Raw genomic sequence first — 21,962 nt, forward strand, 5'->3', positions numbered from 1 at the left:
CAACTGTTATTTAAAATCTGTTCTAATACTTTCCCAGGAGTACTCAATTGCTTCTGGAATTATGCCAAGCATTTCTGAATACTACTTCTACTGAGATTCTGTCTACTTTACAGGAGGAAAAAAAAAAAGAGAGAGAGAGAAATAAAAGGAGGCTTTTGCTCTGCAGTTAGATCTCTCATTTGTGGGCATCTGCCTACACACTTCTGCCTATTTGAAGCAGATCAACCCATGTGAGCGCTACTGTGATCAGAATGGTGCACTTACATACAGCCTTGCTGATTTTGGTGAAGCAAAGGGTCTCCAAAGCTGTGCAGCAGTCACCATGTCTTCTGTGGCAAGCTGTAAGTTTCAAACCACTTGTAAATAAGCCATTTCTTCTCCATTTCATAAATTATAGTTGTTGTTTCTTCTTGAGTCATGTTTCTATTGGAAAGGGGGAAGAGTTAGCTTTGAAGGAAATTATAGTAAGAGAGAAGTTGATGAATCAGTTTTCTGTTTGCTTCCATCAGTATTCATCACATATTGTATGTCCCACCAAACCTGTAAACTAGCAGCAATAACATCATGACTGCCAACTTGCCAACTCTCACCTAATCTATCCCTGGGCTTCTTCATCTACTTTTTATCACACCTCACCTCATTTTGTTTATAATCAGGTTTACTGCAAAATGTGAAGCTCGTTAGAACTCTATGACAAGATCATGTCCAAATATTACCCATATTTAATCTAAGATAAATATGCACATTTGAGTGTGCATAAATGTGATGTGCATCCTTGCTGCAGTATAATATGCAGTGAGAACATACTGCATCTGGTTAAATCTAAGCAATTTAAGCAACCATAAATATTAAATGTGAGCAATATATTAGCATAAATCTTAGGAAGATTCTTGTCTTTCACAAAGCTATAATGATAAGTGTTTCAGAAGTACAGATTAGCAAATTAGATGCTTAAGAAGTCAGAGTGGCTACTTATGATGCTGTCTGTTCATTGAAAAAGAACTGATGGTGGATGCATTTTCTTCCTGAGCAAACTGATTGTTTGTGTTATTGCTGCTTCCATCTACTACTCTGCAGCCTTGACTTTATGCACCTTTGGAAGTTTAAAAAAGAATTTGATAGTAAACCAGAAAGAGGCTTTCTGCTGTTTTTGCTGTCTGTTGGAGTTGTAAGTGAAAATTCCACCAATATTCCGCAGTGGAGAGGCTCAAATTAAGGAGATTTGCTGACTGTTAAAGTTCAATTTCCGCATCAGAGGGAGCAGCAGTGTGACACGCTCTGCATCACAGCAGTGCTGTTTTGGCCAAGCTCCAAGTGAGCAAGGGCTGACTTAGATCTCAGTGGGTGGTAGTTATTACACATTTTGGGGAGGCTATTTAAAACTGGCATGTGAACTAGTTCTATCAGAGAGGAAAAAGTACAGGTAGTAAAGTCACCCTGTGACGTCTGCCCTCCTGCTGTGGGTTAACATACAGAAATTGAGCTGTCTGAAGCACAGAGCCATTCAAGAGAGGGAAATCAAACAAAACAAATTGGAGATAATTTGATATTGCTAAAATTAGAACTGTCACATGAAGAATTCCTATGAAGTAAAAGTTATAGAGGGGCTTCTGCTGTGACTAAGCGTTTGGCAAAACAATAAAATAGCTGCAGGACATGACAGAATGATTATTTCTACTCTTTAAGTGAATTGAAGCTACTGAGTAAGTCTTGTGAGATACAGTCCTGAAAATGATGAACATTCCTCATTAAATGGATGTCTACAAGTCATATTTGCCCTGGATTTCCAGTGTTTTGGAAGAATAAATGTAGACGCAACTAAGATCAGGTGACTTTTTTTTTCTTTTTTTTTTGAATACAAATAAGTTTATGGTTGTATAATGTCTGGAATCATCTTCAAATATAAACCCTCAAATATAAACAATGGGATACAAGTCCAGAAAGAGAACTACTGCTTCACTGGTGCTGGTCAAAATCAACTTCCAAATACAATTGCTGTAGAATGTTTAAAATACACAAAATACTTCAGGTAAAGAACCATAAAAGAAACTCTAGGTGTCCTAAGGATTTCCATTTACTCCCTTTTTATTGAAGTTACTGTGAAGTAACTGCAATAACTCAGATAGTAGCCTATAGTGCATCTACACCAAGAAAAATACTTTATTTAAAATAAATTACTGAGGATATATGATAGTGACCATTAAGGGGAAATCTTTTGTTGTACTTCTGTATAGTTTAACAGCAGAAAAGCTCTATACTTATTTCTCTACTCTATACATCCCAGAGTCATACTGTTATTATAAATAACATTTTACAAAAGCTTTTCATAAAATCTCTGTTAACACGAAAACGAAACAACCTCTTTGATCTTAAAGGGATCTAATCTAATGAGCTGCAGATGACAACTGCATATTTGTTGATAACAGGAACTACCTCAAAAGAGATGATGCAACAAGCTGTGGTGCTAATTGACATAATAATTAATTGTAGTGATTTCACTGAGAGAATGAAAAATGTAGCAAATTACATGAAATAATCATCAAAAAATTTGGAAGTATATAGGTTCTTGTAAAATAATCTGTTGGAGCAGGCACATTTTTCTCTACGAAGATGACAGGTACCAAGACTACTGTAAGTAATAGTAATAAGATGTAGCCAGGTGTGAATTTGGCTAGCAATCATAGGAAGTGTTGGAGATGGTAACGCTAATCTAGTAATTGATAGCTGTTTCAAAAGTGAAGACATTATAAGAAGTTGAATGTCAATGTCAGTGTAATAGTATAAACATAGACCTGCATTTTTCTACTGAAAATCTCAGCAAATGGTGTAAAAATATAATGACTATCAATAAATGCTTCAGCATAAACACAGCTAGTTTTGGCAGCTACCAGCTTTAATTGCAGCCAACAATACAGTGCAAACTCATGGTGTGCAGAGTCATCAGCTATCCCTAAATAGGCCATATTACTGTTTATGTAGGAAATAAGAGCTAGAAATCCTTAGAACAGATTGTCATAGTTTTATGATTTTTGGTTATTGGTATTCCACATCATAACATCATATAGTGACAGAGGTAGCAGGATCATTGCCCACATTCTCCCCTCAGAGGACTTTGTGTTCAGAGAGGAGATAAAATTCCTGGCATAGTCATGGAGTTGGGCCGAACCAGCCTGTAAGCTGTTGACACAGGTGCTCTTCTTTGAGTGGATACAACAAAAATCCTGAAAAAGAAGCCCCTAAATATTTGGAAGAGGAAATAAAACTGCCCGTTTTTCCTAACCTATCTGCAGATTCAAAATTAAAACTTGCCAGGAACTTGGATTTACAAAATAGCTGGTTAAAGTGCCTAAGTTGGCATCACTGACTCTCATCATCACCTTTTTGAAGAAAGGAAAGCTAGCAAGAATACAATAAATGCTCTAGTACTATCTACTACATTTCAAGTACCACGTTTACCTCGCAATCTTTCTTTGAATGAGAACATCCAATGGTTATACGGAGTCATCAGGTTCTACAAGCTTTTCTCTGATGTTGCTATTTCTTCCTCAGAGGGCAGGAATGGGACAGAAATTTGACCACACAGGTGTTACGAATTTATGAGGATAATCCTTCCTCCACTTAGTGGCAAACTTCTTAAAGTGATTGAATTTCTTGAAAACAGAGTCCTTTATTTCACTGATAATAATTGCACAGATATCTGCAATCAGATAATTCTGTCATTTGCAAATAATTATGCAGCAGGGAGGAAATCTTATGAATGTCTGGGAGCATATCTGATAGCACTCATACTGTAAGACTCATGGAGTCTGAGACACTTGAGTTTTGTTATACTGTCTATATTAGGTTCTATTTCTATATAATCAAGACCATTCCAGTAGTGTTGAAACACTACTGAATTACACGGTATGTTCTCTGTTAAGAGTGACTTTCACCTTTAAGGTGCTATTCCAATAGAACTGGGTATCCTCATAACCTATAGGGGTGCTCTTTATGTTGGATATTTAATCTTTATTAATCCTTCATTATCTAAGGGGATTTATGTCTTGTGTCAGATGCAGGGATAGAATGTGAGCAGTTCTTACATATATGGAACATGAACAGTCTAAAAAAGAGCTATGTAGAATTTACTGTATTAAAGTTAGCATAAATACACAATGTAATCAATTCCATGTTCTGCATCTAAGCCAAGTATATCAAGGAGCTGAATCTTTAAGCTTTCTTAGTCCAATTGTTCCTTCTATTTATTATTTAGCATTTAACTAAGTTTTTTGAGGGGTACATAACCATGTGTGAAAAATCCTCTCATGACTACTTTTTAAATGCCTTTTAATCTATCTGGATTATCAGGATAGAAATTTTATTATATTTACACGTATTGATAATAAAATAACGTAATTTGATTTTTTTTATACCTGATATTATCAGAAGTTCTAGCTGTGTCATTCTGATTCAGTGAAATATTTCAAATAACGGGTTTTGTATTTTCTTTTTTTCTATAAAGCATAAATAAAGAGAAGCTTTTTGCATATGGGAACTAGTAAGTAGTCAATAATGTTATTATTACAGTGCTTTTTCAGTGGCTTGTCAGAATATGGTAAACTTCATAATTTTTAACATTTTGATCATTTAAATTATATCAGCCTAGGATGATCTGATTGATGTTGATTCTTTCATATCCTTTAATAAGGAATATTTTATATCCATGCAAAATGTTTGGCATCTGATTGAAATCTCTCCAGGTTTCATTCATTAAATGCTGCATGAGTGTTCTACATTACACATACTGTTTGTCTGCTGTAATTAATATTGGCTGTATTTTCAATATAAAACATTGACAATTAGCAATGATTTCTAATGTCATCTTAATGTTAATATTCTGCAGATAGTAATGGTAGCTATCAATCACAGTTCTCACTGAAAATTCTTCATTTATTCCTAAAAAAAAGAAAAGTGAAATACTCCGTTGTTTAATAGTTGCAAACCAAACTTCAGCTATGGATCAGTATGCTAAATCTTTTAGATTATGAATTAGGTGATCCAGTGATTACAAAGGGATTCAATGGAATTTGGGTTGCACCTCTACTGACTCAGGTGTGTTTTCAAGGAACCAGGAAGTGTGAGACTTTGTGAGAGACAAAGCACAGATTTGGCCCTCGTAAGAGTTAGGAGAAGGAAATTCCCCTTAAGTGTGTATGTTGTCAGTGAAGAACAAAAAACTTTTTTTCAGTGTTTGTTTACATTGTGGTCACAAAAGACAAATTTGCTGTGTGTCTTTAACAAACAAATTGAACAGTAAATAAAAATATCTCAGTAGGCCTCATTGGTATATATATTGGGTGGAAATAGAAACAATAGAAAGGTTCTTGAATATCTGAAAACAAATTGAGCTTCAGGCTGCCAAAATATACTGTTCTATGTTGCATAATCGTCTGTAAGAAGAAAGATAAGAGCCCTGAGAGAGTGTTCAGTACTAAACATTGTACAGGAGTGAAAGAAACAAAAGTACAAATAAATATAAGATGACAAAGCTTAGATTCAGAAATATGTTCAAGTCTAGTATTAAAGTTTTAGAACTGCAGCCTTCTTGAGCAGGATCTGCTTTTGGGATAAGTTCCACAGTGCAAAATGGTACTCCAGTTAATAGACCAAGAATATGAAAAAAAGTTTGCAAAGAATATTAGAGGATGCAAGAGATTCCAAAAACTTTGTCAAAATTTTCTGAGAAATATAGATGTGTTTTTTGGCTAATTATAGCATTAGATGAAAATATTTGAATTTAGAAAGATTTAAACCAGACACTTCCTTCACTCTGTACCAAAATGTGATTTGATTAGTTGTTTGAATATATGACAGCTAGATTTTACTTTTTTTTATATACTTATCTCATAGGGATATCTAAAATTGATTATAAAATCCTTAGCATTCTAGATGTGAAATGCACAAACAGTTCATAAGTCATTAAGCCCACAAGTTATACTATTCGATTTAAAAATATATACTTTAAATTACCTGAAAAACACCTGAAGAGTGTAAAAGTGGGGAAATACTGTTTTTTTTTCCACTCACACAAATAATAGATAATACCTTGACTTATACAACCTGCTTTCCTAGTACCTTAGTATTATCATGTCTGCAATAACACACATAATTGCTAACCATATATACTGATGCTGTTCCTCTCCTGTGAGAATGAAATGGCTCAATATTTACACACATTACATTTTCTTACCTATTTTTTTCTTATTTTGAAAATTAAAATAGAATCATTCTTGTAAAAAAAGAAGTCTGTTCTTCCATCACGTCATACAGTCAACGACTTCTTGTATTTTTGATATGGTGTGTAGTTGCATGTGTAAAATATATTAAAGGTCTTTTGTTTACTGCATCATGAAATTAAAAAGCATGCAGTCTCTGTAATTACATTGTCCTTTGCCGTCTCTTTAAAAAAGAAAAAGACTGTGTTCAAATTTTCTCCCTGTTTTATTTGCACCCTATTAACAACTGTTACTAGAGCTTTAATTATGCCCCTGTGATTGCAGAGATGCGGCTGACTTGTGTCATTTTCCTCCCAGGGGATGCTTTATAATTACCAGCATCCATCGTGGCTGCCTGTAAGCTGATGCTTTTTTATTACCAGTTCAATAATCACTGCATCCTTGTGAACATCTGCTCTACAAGCCATGCATCGGAGGTCCCAGTGCCTGTCACTCGATGCTCCCTCGCTGTGGCAACCCCTTTGCCCTCACCTTCAGTTTATATCTAATTTGCTTAGCAGACGCTTCATCCAGATTGCCTCACAGGAGCACAATTAATGCTTCAGATTTGCAAACAAAGAAATTTTATCCCCCCCCCCCTTTCTTTTTTTTTTTTTTTTGTCTTATTATCTTAATGTCATATCCTATAATTTGTATTCACAGCAGGGTGAATCAATATAAATCCAGAAAAAATATATATATTATTTGCTTGGTTATCTAGCTGTATAATGAAAAGTATATAAGTGGTGAGGATTTTTTTTCTCCATTAGTATCCATAGAGAATTCTCAAATAAAAGATATGTTTTAAGGCTTTCAGCATATATTTTTCTACATAAAATTCGTGGAATACCAGAAAATATTTTTCTACAGAGATACTATTCAATACAAGAATTCAAAAGGTGGGAAATCTACCTCTTTTATAGCTACATTATTGCTTACATTTATATTTATGTAGAAGTACATAAAGTCTGAGTGAATGCATTTTAGTGAATGAGGGTTACTGCTAGTTGCAGATACAGGTCATGTGGAACTATCCAGGGCAGTGGGGAATACCATCAGGAAACTTGTCTAGTTGTCTTTGTAAGTTAAGTGATGATGAATCCTTGAAGCCACACAAACTCTTGTCACTATTTACTTTTATATTGGCCTAACTCATCGTGCCTTCCACAGCTTAGCAGTGCACAACAGACCTTTGAATGAAATGTACTGGATGCTTTACGGTACAAAACCAGTAATGTTAGCGTTACTTCCTAAATGTTATTGAAATTTTTCATTTAACACAGCAATATTCGTAGGCTAGTGAACACTGATACTGAATATCAGAAGGATCCATTTTGAAAAGCAGTAAAATACTAGTTGGAAAGAGATACTTCTTACTTTTGGGCAATTCTCAATAGTTTCTGGTATATTCAGCCTTATTTCTTGTTGATTAGAACTACATCATATAATAATACAGCCACCGATGTGTATTTTGCTGTGATTCTATAGTAATGTTCTACGCATCTAAATATTAAAAGGCTTGAATGTAGCTTTCAGAAGGCTTACTGAAAATCCTGTGAACTAGTTCAAATGGCTATACCTATAACTTTTGTGCCCACGATGGGCCTGAATTACCCTCACAAAAGAGAAGAAAGAGAATCCTTAAAAGTGCATAGTTTAGTGGGATTTGAAGTTGAGGGTGAGTTAAGGAGGCATTTGTGTGCGCTGAAAAGTATACGCTACTTCATAACATTTATCTAAACCCCGCAATACATGACCTGTCTATGTATCTGTCAAAATTTTTCAACAGCTGATTTGTTCATATACTCTTTATACTGGTACATAACGAGAGAGATTTGAATTATCTGTCTGAATGCTTCCTGATAAAAATTAATAAATTCTTTTTGGTGGGGGGACATATTGCATTTAATCTTGATACTTTACAATTGCTGTGATGGCCTCATTAAAAATTAACAGTCAAGATACTGTAATGTACTCTTCTGGTTGGAAGTCAAAGGGCTCTTTACTATAAAATAAAAGCTGTCCTAACATCTCTCTATCTTTAGGTCCACTGATAAAGCAAAAGAGAGGAAGAGTCCAGCTACTTCCCCTTAAAATTACACTGGTAAGTCAGCAGTTTCATCACAAAGAACAGTAAGTGCGCAGCCAAGATTTTCTACCTTCTCTATCAAAAACATGTAGAAGGGTGCAGCATACCTATATCAAATATGCAAAAATATACATGGCTACCGCTGGTGACACTTAAATCTACCACTGTTTTTATTAGGCTCTCTCTCCACTTCTCACCAGTATTTTCCAATGGGAGAGTGGTGTTATCAGAACAAGACAGTCTTAAAGAAACAATGTCCTATTCTGTCCTGAACCATGCTGAGGCTGACAAGTTGAAAGCACCTCTTCTTCACTGAACAGTATTGCACTGCTCAGCTGAAACTTTATAGTCTTTTGAGTTAAATAAAGCAGAGAAAGAATTATTACATTAACTTATTTATTGGAAGTCCTTGTCTGTATGACATTTAACACTTTTTATAGACTGTAAAGTACAGAGTTTAGTCAGCTAGTTACTCTACTTGAACGGTTTTTCATTCTGTGTTCTCCAGGATGAAACATCCTCCAGTGCTTCAGTGCCATCCATAGATGCCAACATCAGTATCTATCATAGGATAGAGATTGTTTTTCATAAAATTTAATGCTCTATTCTCCTCCATAAGGTTCTTTAAATTAGACTACTCTTGCATAATTTTGCCTTTGTGCTAGATGCACTAAGTGGTTGACAGGGATTTATCTCTCAGACCAGAATGTTTTTTTAAAGATTCATGTTTTTTTTCTTTGTCTTCATATTTCTTGGACACACTCCTTTACTGTCTTTTAATCTGTCCTATACTGAGCTGATTTTACTATGATACATTTTCTTAGAAGTCCTATATATAAGGCCAGATTTTCAAAAGATATAAATACTACTGAAATCAGTTGGTCTGAAGAAATAAATAGTGATGAAATGACAATAGATGAATTATCATGGTAATTTCAGGAAAATATTTTAAAGGAAATTACTAGATTTGTTAATTCATCTTTTCCCATCAGAACTAAGAATTTGAAAAATATTCCAAACTAGAATCAGCTTTTATAGTACAATAAGGAACTAATATATCTCAGAGAATCATGAAGTGTCATTTATCTCACAGTAATTTTTAAGTATCCAGATACAAATGTTTAACACACAGAGGCATTTCTAGTATCAAAGACTGGCTACCAAACCAGAACTTATTTTGGTCACTTAGAAATAGTAATGGAGCCAGATAAGCAAATTAGTGCATGCAACATCTGGAAGAGAATCAGCCCAAAGAAAATCTATAATTTTTTTACCATATAAGAAACAACAAAATTGGTAAATAAATAAATGAATCATATTTTTAAGTCCGAATAAAAGTGTTCCTAACTTACAAGAACTAAATCTATTTTTAAATCAAAATTACTCCTTTTGTCAGAAAACTGAGACATCTTTCAAGCCATCCACATCTCTGCAAAATATTAGAAAGTTTTGTAATCTGAAGTATATAGAGCACAAATGTTTCATTCTTTGAATTATTCATCCATTTTAAAGATCATTCTATATGTTTGTTTTTCTTCATTAGAAAATCATCAGGTATGAGAAGAAAAGTACAAAACTTTATTACTTTTCTTCTTCAGTCTGCACTGCATTACTTGTGTCTTAAATTGAACAATACTTCCCAGCTAAATTTGTGTTGCAATACAACTTCAAAATGAGATTTGTCAAAGTTGCTCTGTATCTGGAACAATTCTTGTACAATCCATTATCCATAGAAGCTGATGACAATTATTCCAGCTTTTCAGGGCACCCTTAATCAGGTACTAGGAACCACACCAAGAAACACATACATGTAGTGGATTCTGAGGACACATGTAAGTTACGTTCTGTTAAAGTTTTAAAACTCAGATATAAGAAATCATTCACGTGAACATACACAACATCTTCCAGAAGAAACCATTCTATGTTAAAGCACCAACACCACAAAAACACAAATCACTTGCAATAAATCAATTAAAAACCAAGCAGCTTTACTGACGTTGCAGAACTGGAACACAGGAAATGTATAATGTGTCTTATTTAAAAAATAAAAGGTGATTTGGGAGGAGAAAGGGCAGCATTCCAAAAAGCAGAGATGAATTCTGGCAATGCCCTAGCTGAAAATTCAGAAGGAAGCGAATTACATTTTCTGAAGAAAATAAACTTCCATCTATCTGTTTTTTTAGTGAGAGGAGATTATTAACTTTGCCTTCATACTTTCACAGCCTTTCTGTTATTTTCTTTCTTCTCTCTTTCACTACCACACCCTGCAATCATGACCCTTCTTCCTCCCCCCCCAACCCCCACAGAAAAATCTAGGAGTTCTAAAATCAATTGAATCCAGTGTTTCACAGAGATGCAGAGATGCTGACTTTCCAGTTCCAAATTTGTATATAAAAATATTTACATGTCCTGAAAGCAGAAGTTTGTCTTGTCCAAGCTGGTTCAGATCATCAGTGTTCAAAAGTGGATACATCAAGTACCGTGGCAAATTCAGTGTGTAGAACTGAACTAAGATATTTTAAAAGCATTTCCTTTTTTTTTTTTTTTTTTTTTTTTTTTGTGACCAATTAAGGTCCTACAGCATTTTGTATGTGAAAAAGTTTCTGCCTTGAAACTCAGGAAAAAAATCAGAGAATCATAGAATGGCTTAGGTTAGATGGAACTTCAAATATCATTTAGTTCAACTTGACCTCATCTTTGCATATCCAGAGTGCTCTTCTGTTGTTTTGCTCAGTATGAAAAATATAAGGTCTTGCCTGGGCAAGAATGATTCAGTTTGAATAGTGCTAAACATGATGGAGTTTTTGTACAATTAGCCAAATATTTTGGAGTAACAGGCTACATACAAAATTAAAAAAAAAACAAAAAAAAAAAAAAAAACCACATCACTTGGGAGAGAAGGAACCACAAAGTTATAGTCTCTTTTTATTAGTTAGTTACAAAGGTTTTGTTAAGTATGTGTAGATTGATTAAAATTTGCTTATCTGCATATTTGATAACATCTTAAAAGGAGTTAAATTCTACCAGTTTTCTATGCACTTGGTGGTTTGGGGAATTTAGATGTTGTTTCTTTAGCTGTTATATCAAATACTAATTTTCTCCTAAATGAATCAAAGATAATTATAATGAGATATATTCATGGTCTATTACTTTCATATCAGTGTTTAAACGCAGGATCTCTTATTGTCCCAGTTACACATGCATGAACCTACTGAGTCTTGCTTCTGCTGTTTGACAGATGTGCTCATCCTCTTGTCAATGGCTAGCCTTCTGAGTGTCAAAGAATTCTACCAGTTCCTTGAATGTTCTTACTGTTTAAAGACACCACAAACCACTTAGCAATACCACCTAACTGTTCCCCCCAAACCTCAAATCATTACACACAACGTTCTTATTTCAAAAAAAATTTACTCCATTTTCTTGTATATTACATTTTCCAGAAGAGTAATTTCATTTTTTCCTTCCTGTAAAAATATCATTTCTGAGTATTCCTTTTCCTCAAAGTGCCTGGGATTAGCAGCTTTTTTAGAGTTATGTTATTAGGTTACATATTTGCAAACTGAAAACATGGTAGAAAGATCTAGAAAGGGTCATTGGTATAGATAAAAACTCTTAACTCTTTTTCTGCTAGTCATGTCTTTTTATTGTTCTTTGTTTAACTTACCACTTACGACAGATGATAGGAATATTCTTCATTTGCTTGATCATACAAATGTATTTTATTAGATTTGCCTATGAGCTGATGACAATTCAGTATTTCACAGAGAAATCATAGACTTCTATACATTTTTGTATGCATAAGCTTATGTACATAAACATAGGTTAGCTTTTGCTGAAAACATCAGTGCTTAGCTTTTACATTCTCTACTCACATTAGTAGTTTCTCATGGTTTAGAACAAACAAAATTTGAAGCATACCATAGCAGACTTTCAGCAGCCTTGAAATGCTTTCATCATTAATAAGTTCTGATGGCAGATTCACACTGATTTTTCCTTCATTTTTCTTTGTCCTTTTATTTGACAAACTTCTGAGGGAAAGTAGTGCTGTAAGCCAGGTTTATGATATAAAATGGGCAGTAGATTTTAGAAACATCTCCTGGTTTTGCATATGTATGTCTGTTTAGATAGAATGTTTACTAAAATAAACCAACTCAAATGCACCATAATTGTTACTGATAGGAATTAAACAGGTCCAATCCCATACTGAACTTAACAAAGTTGTGTGAAATACTAAGATTTTAAATTGAAAATTAAACCAAAGATAGTCCTGGGAAATGGGAAAAGTGAATAATTAGCCTTGTTGGTTTTTTCACTGAACAACTCAAATACCTCAGTTTAGACAAGTAAATGGATTTTGATATTAATTGTCAACCACCCAAGAGGAATAAGTGTAAGGTCATTTGCATACAAATCTTCTCCTACACCTCTTCATACTTGCTCAAATGAGCCTGTCCAAACTACGTATTTGTATAACACAAAAACATTTCAGTTTTTAACAGTGGTATTTAAGATGATAGTAATGCTTTTTAAATCTTTATAAAATGGGGTATCCTACCATTTCTCATACAGAAAGTTACACAGTGCCACCAGCATGCAGAATCCCTTTCCATGATACTGTGCTCTGAGTAAGTCAAAAGAATGGTAAGTTACATGTTAAAATAAATCTTATCTTTATATATAGAACTACTAGTAGGCACTGTGCTGCAAACATAATCCTGGATACCAATTATCCCAGAATTTTTAATGGTTATGGATCTTTTAGGACCTAGTGGAAACTACTGTGAGAAAATCCATTAGGGAAGAAAGAGATTCTGTCACTGGAGATGTTTGTGCAATTTATATAATATGCTAGGTTGTAATATTATTGTAAAATTATAGTATAATAGTTTATTGTAATTGGTTCAAAATATATTTGGATGGTAAAATAAAATTTTAATATAAATGCACTCTAAATATAAATATATTACATATTTGTATTTTTCTTGAAATCTGAAAACAAAATTATATGGATTTTTAATGCAGGGGAATTTGTTTTCACAGCAGACTTGTTTCTAAACAGGAAGGTTACAGTGGTGGGGGAAAAGAATGAAGATTACCAACATCATTGTTTTGTTTCAGAAATAGACAAACTTTAAAAAAAGACATTGAAAGAGAAGGAAGTTATGTATTCCATTAGGAAATATGAGATCAGAGTGGTAAAGAATGAAGATTTGCTGCTAGAGAAGTATAGAAATTTTTACTTTTTATTTTTTTTTAATAGAACTATCTTGCTAAAGAGCATGTTGACATTTTCTGGTTCTAAAGAGCCTGTCAAATTCCAATTCATGTAATTATACTGTTACCTACTCTCTCTTTCTGCGCTTTCAAATACTTTCATTATTCTTATTTCATATCCTGTCCAGAACTATTGAAGGTTTCTGTATTAACAGCACCCATGTTCTACATAGAGTTAAGTGACTTTTTTTTTTAACCAAAATCATTGTCTAACATCTAGATTCATGCAAACTAAAATTAATCTAATTTTTGCCAAATTACCTGTAAAAGAAATTTAATTTAAGAAATATGACTTAAAAAAATTCTTTTCCTGTTAAATTAAACATTGCATTTGACTTGATTCTTTTTCAATTTTATGGTCCACTGAAACTTTTGTGATTAACATATTTAGAATGAATGATGAATCTATTATTTAAATAAATAGAATATCAATCTACAACGGCTGCTCCAAGATGCCTCTTAACTTATCATGTTGGCCCATGACATCAGAGGTGGATGTTGGTGGTATGGCAGTAAAGGCTGAACCTTTCTGCCTGTATTCTGTTACAGTTTGTTGCCATGCAACATATGGCATCTGAGGGGAACTCTGACAAAATGGCATCTAACATAGAATATTTTCCAAGCAAAGGTGTGCGGTTGAATTCCTCCATGTGGAAAGAATTGTACCCATTGACATTCATCAAAGCTTGCTGAACATTTATGGAAACTATATGGATATTTATGGATGTGAGCACAGTGAGGCAGTGGATGGTGCTTTACAGCAGCAGTGACAGTGACAGTAGGTCACCTCTGCTGATGCATATTTTTATGAGCATGACATACATGCGGGCTCTTGTTCATTTCTGGTGAAAATGTATGTCTAATCATGGTGTCTATGCTGAAAAATAGTATTTTGTAGCTGAAAATTCACTTTATAAATAGTGTTATTGTGCTTTTGTATCTGTTATAGTTTCCATGGAAATAAATAGGAGGTATTACTTTTGCAGTGACTGATGTACATGTGGTTTCAGCAGGTAATGAAATGCTCTCTGTGAATTATTTGCAATTTTATGGCATCAAAGATAATACCTGGCAAAGGACTGAAGCCTAATCTGAGAGGTGAGACGGACAATTGCCTTGCTGTCCAGCTGAAATGAGAGACAATTTCACCTGCAGTTTCACACGCTTTTATCTAAATAAGGCCTAAATGGTAAAATGTATCCACATGGCTCTAGTTCTAAGCATACAAAACTCTATGAATGTGAATAGCAAAGAAACACTCAAATTTGGTGAAGTCAAAGTTTTCCTCTATTGTACTGAGACGCAAGACACCACAATAGGCCTAATGGTAGTTGAAGTGTAGCAATGGTTGGGGTATACAACCAGCTGATACCAGCCTTCCTTTTCTAGGGACCTGAAATTTATAGTTGAAGGCAGTCAGATGTGAAAATATAAATGAACTGCCAGTCCAGAGAAAATCAGGCCCAGACTAACAAAAGAATTTATGTTATTTTAAAATAATTCTGTACTATATCAGTCTTATAGCACAGAGTTCAGCTAAAATATATTCAGAAAGGAAATCAGCAAATCATTCTCTCTCTTTCAAGTGCTACTAAGAGCGTCAACATTTAAAAAAAAATGAAAAAAAAAAAACCAACCTTAGGGGTTGGAAGGGACCCCCATAGATCTTCTAGATCCAACCTACCTACCTACTACAGCAGGTTCCCTACAGTAGGTTGCATAGGAAAGCATTCAGGTGCGTTTTGAGTATCTCCAGCTCATAAAAATTTGCATAGCCATCCAGAACATGGCTTGTTCTTTGTGTCACTGTTGTCACTGCTGATATGTATCACCCACACCTCACTGTGCTCACATCCACTACTTGGTCGCCATGAAAGCTCAGCAAGTGTCGATGAACATCAGTGGGTGCCATTCTTTTCATATGGAGGAATTCAGTGTTACATCTTTGCTTCATACGAACTTCCATGTGAGATGCCTTTTTGTCAGATTGCCCCTCTCCTGCCACCTGCCATACGGCAACAAAATGTAGCAAAATATTGGCAGAAAGGTTAAATCTCTAATGCCATACCAGCAACATCCACCTCTGATGATGTGGGCCAACATTATTCTACAGGAGGCACTACTTTTATGAACTTCCAAATCTTTCAAAGTTGGCATCAATGCTAACTATATACCACATCTGATCTTTTGTGACCTATGCATTTATTTTTTTTTAATGAGAAAACGGAGACCCCTCTACCACTTTTCTGGAAATAAACTAATAGCAATTGCAATCTAATTTGGAAGCCTGCACTTTCAAAATGTGCTCTTCTCCAGCTGTTATCTTCTCCAAGGATTTTGAGCTAGAATGGGAAGTAAGCATTGTATCTCTATGGGTAATGCATTTGAGATCTACAGATTTCCAGATATTTCCAGATAGTGTTTTCCTCTACAGCTTGCAGGAAAAACAGGGTCCTGGAATCTGTCAAGAGATGTGCTTTTAAGGAACATTGTTTCAGATGTATCAGTATTTTCCCCCAGACATCATTTTGTCTGAAAAGTCCCATGCAACATCATTGTTGATGATCCCATCACATCATATTCCCTGGTGTCCTTAGTTCTGGTACTCTGTTCTGGTTCACAAGGTACTGACCGCTGTCACCTCTGTTGGTGATTAGTCGGGGCAAATTTTCTGAGAGAGAAAGTGCCATAATGTAATTTACTATCTGACAGAAAATTGATCATAAAAACACAATACAGTTTTTGCTATGGGTGTATTCTCCATTTGAGAATGCGCATGTCTGACTACAGAGACTCTATCTGGACTTTCTATTGTGTGGAGGCTCATACCATATGTTATCTATACATCCTGAAAACTCTGATATTTGGGAAAATGTGTCACTTCTTATCAGCTATCATGAGAAAACATATAAATATTACTGATTTCACAATAATTGTGCATCATTTAAATTTTGGGGATCATTGCCAATTTGTTTTGCAATAGCTTGAATCACTGTGTTTGAATGGTATGCTGATTTATTTTAATGGGAACAGGTCTGTCTCCTGAACTCATGGGGAGATGGTAAGTAAGAGTTGAGCCCCTCTGTGTTAATGTGAGGCTTCGCTGCAATGTGTTTACTAAGGCTGCACCATAACTTTGACATCTACATTTGCATGTGTGTACCAAGTAGCCTGCGTGGAAAGCCCTGCTAATGTTGAGGAGCAGTTCATGTGTGTAGTGGATAGAGAACAGATACAATGAAAAAAAAACCCCATATTAAAGAAACTGTAATTGCATACCAGGTGAATAATGCCAATTTAGGTCAATTTGGGAAAGCTTGTCATCTTGTTCTCACAATTCTATTATGTATAAAATGGAAGTCACGTTATTGTTAGTATCTTTCACACAAAGGTGCACTGGTTCATCTTCTTCACAGTGTGCATTATGTTAATGTGTGTAGCCTTCAGACTTCTAAAACTATTTTTGAAGCAAACCTATTCTCCATTACCAGTTTTCAGGTGAGAGTGATGTCTCACTTGTGCATGCACATAGCATAGTTTGGTTCAGAATTTGCAGACACAAGCTTACCTTGCAAAAAAAACTTTTAGTTTACAGCTCATAGAGTCATAGAATCATAGAGTAACTTGAGTTGGAAGGGATCTTAAAGATCATCTATTTCCAACCCCTAGGTTTGCTGCCTAGTAAATTACATTGCTCAGGGCCCAATCCAACCTGGTCTTGAGCACCTCCAGAGATGGGTCATCCACAGCTTTTCTGAGCAACCTGTTCCAGTGCCTCACCTCCCTAAATCCTGAATTGATTGTTCTTTGTGGCAGCACTGAACTGCTAAAGCTCTCTTCCAAGGTTTCCCATCTGTGAAGCAAAAGGATAGGATAAAGGAACGCCCTCTAGCACTTTCAATCATTGTTTTCATTGATTACGTCTAGTTTAAATAATGGGAAGTATACCTATGCCTACACAAAATGCAACCACTTGCTTTGCCTTTCACTCAGCCCCTTAGAATATACCAGTATGTCCAAGCATCTTAACATCGTTAAACTCTGCAAAATGCAATAGGAAAAACTGGCCTAAACAAATGAAATGTAGATCTGCCTTTTATTAATTTCATTTTTTATCTTCTTGTATACAGACGTTTGACAGCTGTGACATTCATGGGCAACGCATTTGAAAAAGAAGGCATAAATATTCAGAGACATATTAGAATGCTGTTCAATGTAAGCACCTGTCTACTTAGTGTTGACAGAAAATCATTTACTTTGCTTTATGCATGTTCTCTCCAGAGACTACAGAGGTCCTATTTTATTTAAAGAGCTGGGCCCAGTATCGGTGCTAGCTCTGGAAAATGCAATATATACAGCTAATTATATTTATTAAGGAAACAATTTTAGTTTATATTTTCAATAATACTTTAACAATTCTTTCAATCTCTACTTCAGAATCTCTTTCCCTTGGGGAACTGAGGGAAAAAAGGAAAAGGGGATGAAGACTAAAAAGTGTATGACCTCATGATGTCTTTATTTGTGACAATAGAAAGGATGATATACAACATACAACACGATGAAAATAATAGATAAAAATATATACATAACCAAAAAGTAATCTTTGTCTAATCTTCCATTCAATGTCCACTGCTCATATAAGTAGTTCCACTAACTTTAAGAATTGAAATAAATAGAACTAGTTTATGTAAGAGTTAGGGAAATGAGTCCTCAGTGCCAAGGTGTTTCTATTAACTAAGTCATTATGAAACATTGTTCTCCCACTTCTTGATAGTTTGTCCAGAAGCCCACTGGAAATAAGAATCATTCAATGGCTAGGATTGCTGCAGCCTCAAAAGCAAACAAAAAATCATCTTGAGCAAAATAAGCATATACCTGAAAAATAAGGAAGTGATTTTAAACCTCAAAGATTCTGAATTCCTTAGCATGTAAGTTTCAAGGGGGAAGGGAAGGGAGGGGAGGGGAGAGGATGGAAAAGAAAAAGAAAGAGGAAAAAAGAAAAAGAAAAAAAAGAAAAAGAAAAGAGAAAGCTCAACGGGAGAGTAATTTTTAGGCTGAACATTTCATTCCATTTTATTTTACCTGACGTGAGTATGTAATGATGTTAACTCAGGCCTGATCAAATAGCGTGGGTGAGTGGGGGAGGTTTGAAGAGATCAAAAATCTTCAGTGAAGCTTAAGAAGCTACAAAACCTTACAATGCTGCCACCTATAGACCAAAAGTAACAACATCAGCTCCTCAGAATCGTACCGTGTGGCGCACATAACAGGAAAAAAATAAAAAAATAAAAAAAGTAGCAGGAATGTATGAACAATTTCAGACTCCTTCATATGGTTGATTCACCCGGTGAACTGATGGAGCAGCTACTTTGGTTTATCTAGCCCAATGCTTTATATAATTTAATTAGGATCATCACACAGCAACCTAACCTGTCTACAGAAATTACAAGCTGAAAGTCCAGACCCCATATGTACTCTTTTGCTCAATTAAAGCTAAGCAGTGTTTTTATAGAGATTTTTTGTTGCCATTAAACTGCACACAAGGAGCTATGGATCATGATAGGCCTCTTTTTTTTCCCTCACATTAAGGTTCAATTATGTAAGGGCAGTAATACTGAAAATGCTTGCTGAAATAAAAAATTGACACTGCTGTTGCAGATATTTAGACCTGTCATTTTTAAGGTATTGGCACCATTTTCTTATGCTATGGGAGAAACATGGGTGATTAGGCCTAATATTTTCAAATATCTTCATGATACACTCCTAATATTACCACTTACTACTAAAACATCATAAATAGTCTAGAAAATTAATTTCTAAAATCTATTTGGAAATAAGCATATGTATTTACACCTACAATTAGCCTTGGTGCTTACTCTTAAGCAATATATATTTTTTATAATTGATTAGTGTTACTATTTTATTGTCATTCCTGGTGAGCTCTCTTCCTTCTCATTTCCACAGTCCTAACTAAGAAGTTAATTCACTCAGCTGGAAGAAAGTAGTTTCTTAATTGTTTTACATGTCTTCTCTTTTTAAAAACAAAATAAAGCAAACAAACAGAAAAAAAACAACAGCAAACCAAAACTAAAATATTCCTCACCTAATATACAAATGCCATGATATTTTGCAGAAAATAAAACAAGATGACTAGTGGCCTCATGGAGGTGGGATTTTAAGTCATGGGCTAGCTGAAGATCTCAGAGGGGCAAACAAGTCCCAGGTACCTTCTCCTACTCCCAAGAGTACTTTTGCGTTCTACGTTACAGTCACTGAATAAAATGCAGAAGTTGCATGCTGAAAGAAATCAAAGTGAGCAGAAATGATGATGACAATCAGCTTCAGAAAAATAGTAGGATTTCTGTTACCCTTTATGTTATTGGCTATCTATCTGTAGCTTCTTGGAAAACCTGCAGGGATTTTGGAGCACCATTTAAAAGCAACTAGCATTCCTCACATATTGTATCATAACGCCAAGATAAATGAAGATATTTGCCATCTCCTGGTGAGGTCCTTAAAAGTTAGTATCTGTGGAGAGGAGAGGAGAAATAATACGGGAGGAAAGGGAAGCAGAATCATTCTCTGTGGCTGTGAAAAACTCCTGTGCTTCGGGCTTCCAATTCCAAGGAGAAGGAGGGAGGATTACCAGCCTGCAGTCAACCTTGTGGCTGCAGTGTGAAGATGAGAACTGAGAAAAGTCTGAGAATAAACTTAGGTAGACCATAGCAGGCATATTAAGATCCTGTGGTTTTCCTCATATTTTCCTCTCTATGTCATGCTCTCAAGTCAATGTTTTCTTTCTATTTGTACATCTCAAACATGAATCTGTGATGTAGCCAGTTCTAGAGTTTCCTAAAATTTCCTTCCTTCCTGTCTAAGTACTAATTTCTACAACAGCATAAAATCTTCAGTAGTTGGGAAAAATGCTAATTAAAAAAATTTGCTTTCACTTATTTTCAGAAATCCCTCATACCTAAGCAAAGGACCTGATGTAGCTAACAGAATAAAATAGATTTTTGTAGGCAATGTGGACTGGAGGAACAGTCCCACAAGGTGAGCAGGAAGCACTTAAGAAAGCTAGAATACGTAGCACTTAAGAAACCTAGAAGATATTCATTAATTTTTTGTGGAAGTAATATCAAGGTTATTTTAAAATATATTCATTAGTAGCTTCTTATTTATTATGCACATGCATAAATGTGAGAAGAAGAGTTATCCTATTAAAATCAATAGGAATACTGTGATTAAAATTTCATTTATGCTGAAATAGGGCCTTACATTCTACATATACTTCCATTCAATATGTGCATATTGTGAATATTAAATAATGTTAAATTACTCCCTTCTTCTTAATAGAATCAGCTTGACAGTTACAATGTTCAGGCACTAAGCAGCACATATTATGATGGCAGCTTCCTATCATTCAGTAATTTTCTCCCATTTAATATTCTTGAATTTTACCTCTCACAAATAGGTGAAATGATTCTGTCTTTGAAAAGTGATTTGGCACATTTCTTAAGACTCTAAATCTAGTCAACAAGAGTATAATCTCCCATGTATCATTGTCTTTAAGTTTCATGAGTTTGTTTAGACAAAAGCAGCTGCAGAACTTTTTATTGGTATTTTTTATTTCTTTTCAGGAAGATAGTGAAAGTGGAGAAATTAGTTAATCCTAAATTTGCCTCTGAGAACAATAAGTAGGGTTATCAGCTCCACCATTATCATCATCATATGTGATGCCATGGCAATGGAGTGTATAACTGGAATTAGTACAAAGAATCTTCCCTTCCCAGTAGGTACTAGATGCTTTGTTGTTTTTTTTTGTTGTTTGTTTTGTTTTTCCTGGGATTAAAGAGAACAGAGAATAAAATGGAGTATGGAGATATTTGTTACATTCTTCTCAAATTCCAAGTGAGCAGCATCTCTTTAAGCATTTTATGAAGTTGAAAGTCCATAAACATAGCAGAAGAATGAAAGAAATGCATGAATGATGATTGAGCTATCAGATTTCTGAATATAAGCACAATTTACTCCTATTAAATTTCAATACCTTTATCTAGGTAAAGAAAAGGAGCCCAATGTCGGCTCCTGCATACCATTTCTTTAGGAAGTATGTGCTGGAGAAGCCAATGAGCCCAGGAAGACCTTGGCAGGGTCTTTGCACTGGAGAGGGCAGGATCTGTGTGCAGTGTTCCAGGAGCACATATTCATATGGATGTCCCATATATAATTAAAAAAACAACAGCAACAAGAAAAACTGTTTCCCATGGTATGGTTAGAAATTTCAACCCTTAGAAAAACAATACACAAAGGTGAAATTACTGCACTCCTACTACCAAAGGGTT

The 21,962-nt window shown here is 34.8% G+C and overlaps 1 protein-coding gene across 7 annotated transcripts in view; it reads left to right on the plus strand.

Annotated features, from left to right (window-relative positions):
- The first annotated feature begins 207 nt into the window (after positions 1–207).
- DPH6 (diphthamine biosynthesis 6) overlaps positions 208–21,962 on the plus strand; it is a 293,683-nt gene continuing 271,928 nt past the window's right edge. For 4 of the 7 annotated variants that reach the window (XM_046941743.1, XM_046941742.1, XM_040700975.2 and 1 more), the window contains exons 1-3: positions 208–341; positions 8,300–8,358; positions 12,913–12,984. The gene's annotated coding sequence lies outside the window, so the exon portion shown is untranslated. Of the gene's footprint in view, positions 342–8,299; positions 8,359–12,912; positions 12,985–17,747; positions 17,833–21,962 lie in introns of all 7 variants that reach the window. The other 3 variants (XM_046941746.1, XM_046941747.1, XM_046941744.1) reach the window with 2 other exon arrangements.

This window comes from Gallus gallus, chromosome 5 (assembly GCF_016699485.2).
Source record: "Gallus gallus isolate bGalGal1 chromosome 5, bGalGal1.mat.broiler.GRCg7b, whole genome shotgun sequence".
In the NCBI taxonomy this organism is placed as follows: Eukaryota; Metazoa; Chordata; class Aves; order Galliformes; family Phasianidae; genus Gallus; species Gallus gallus.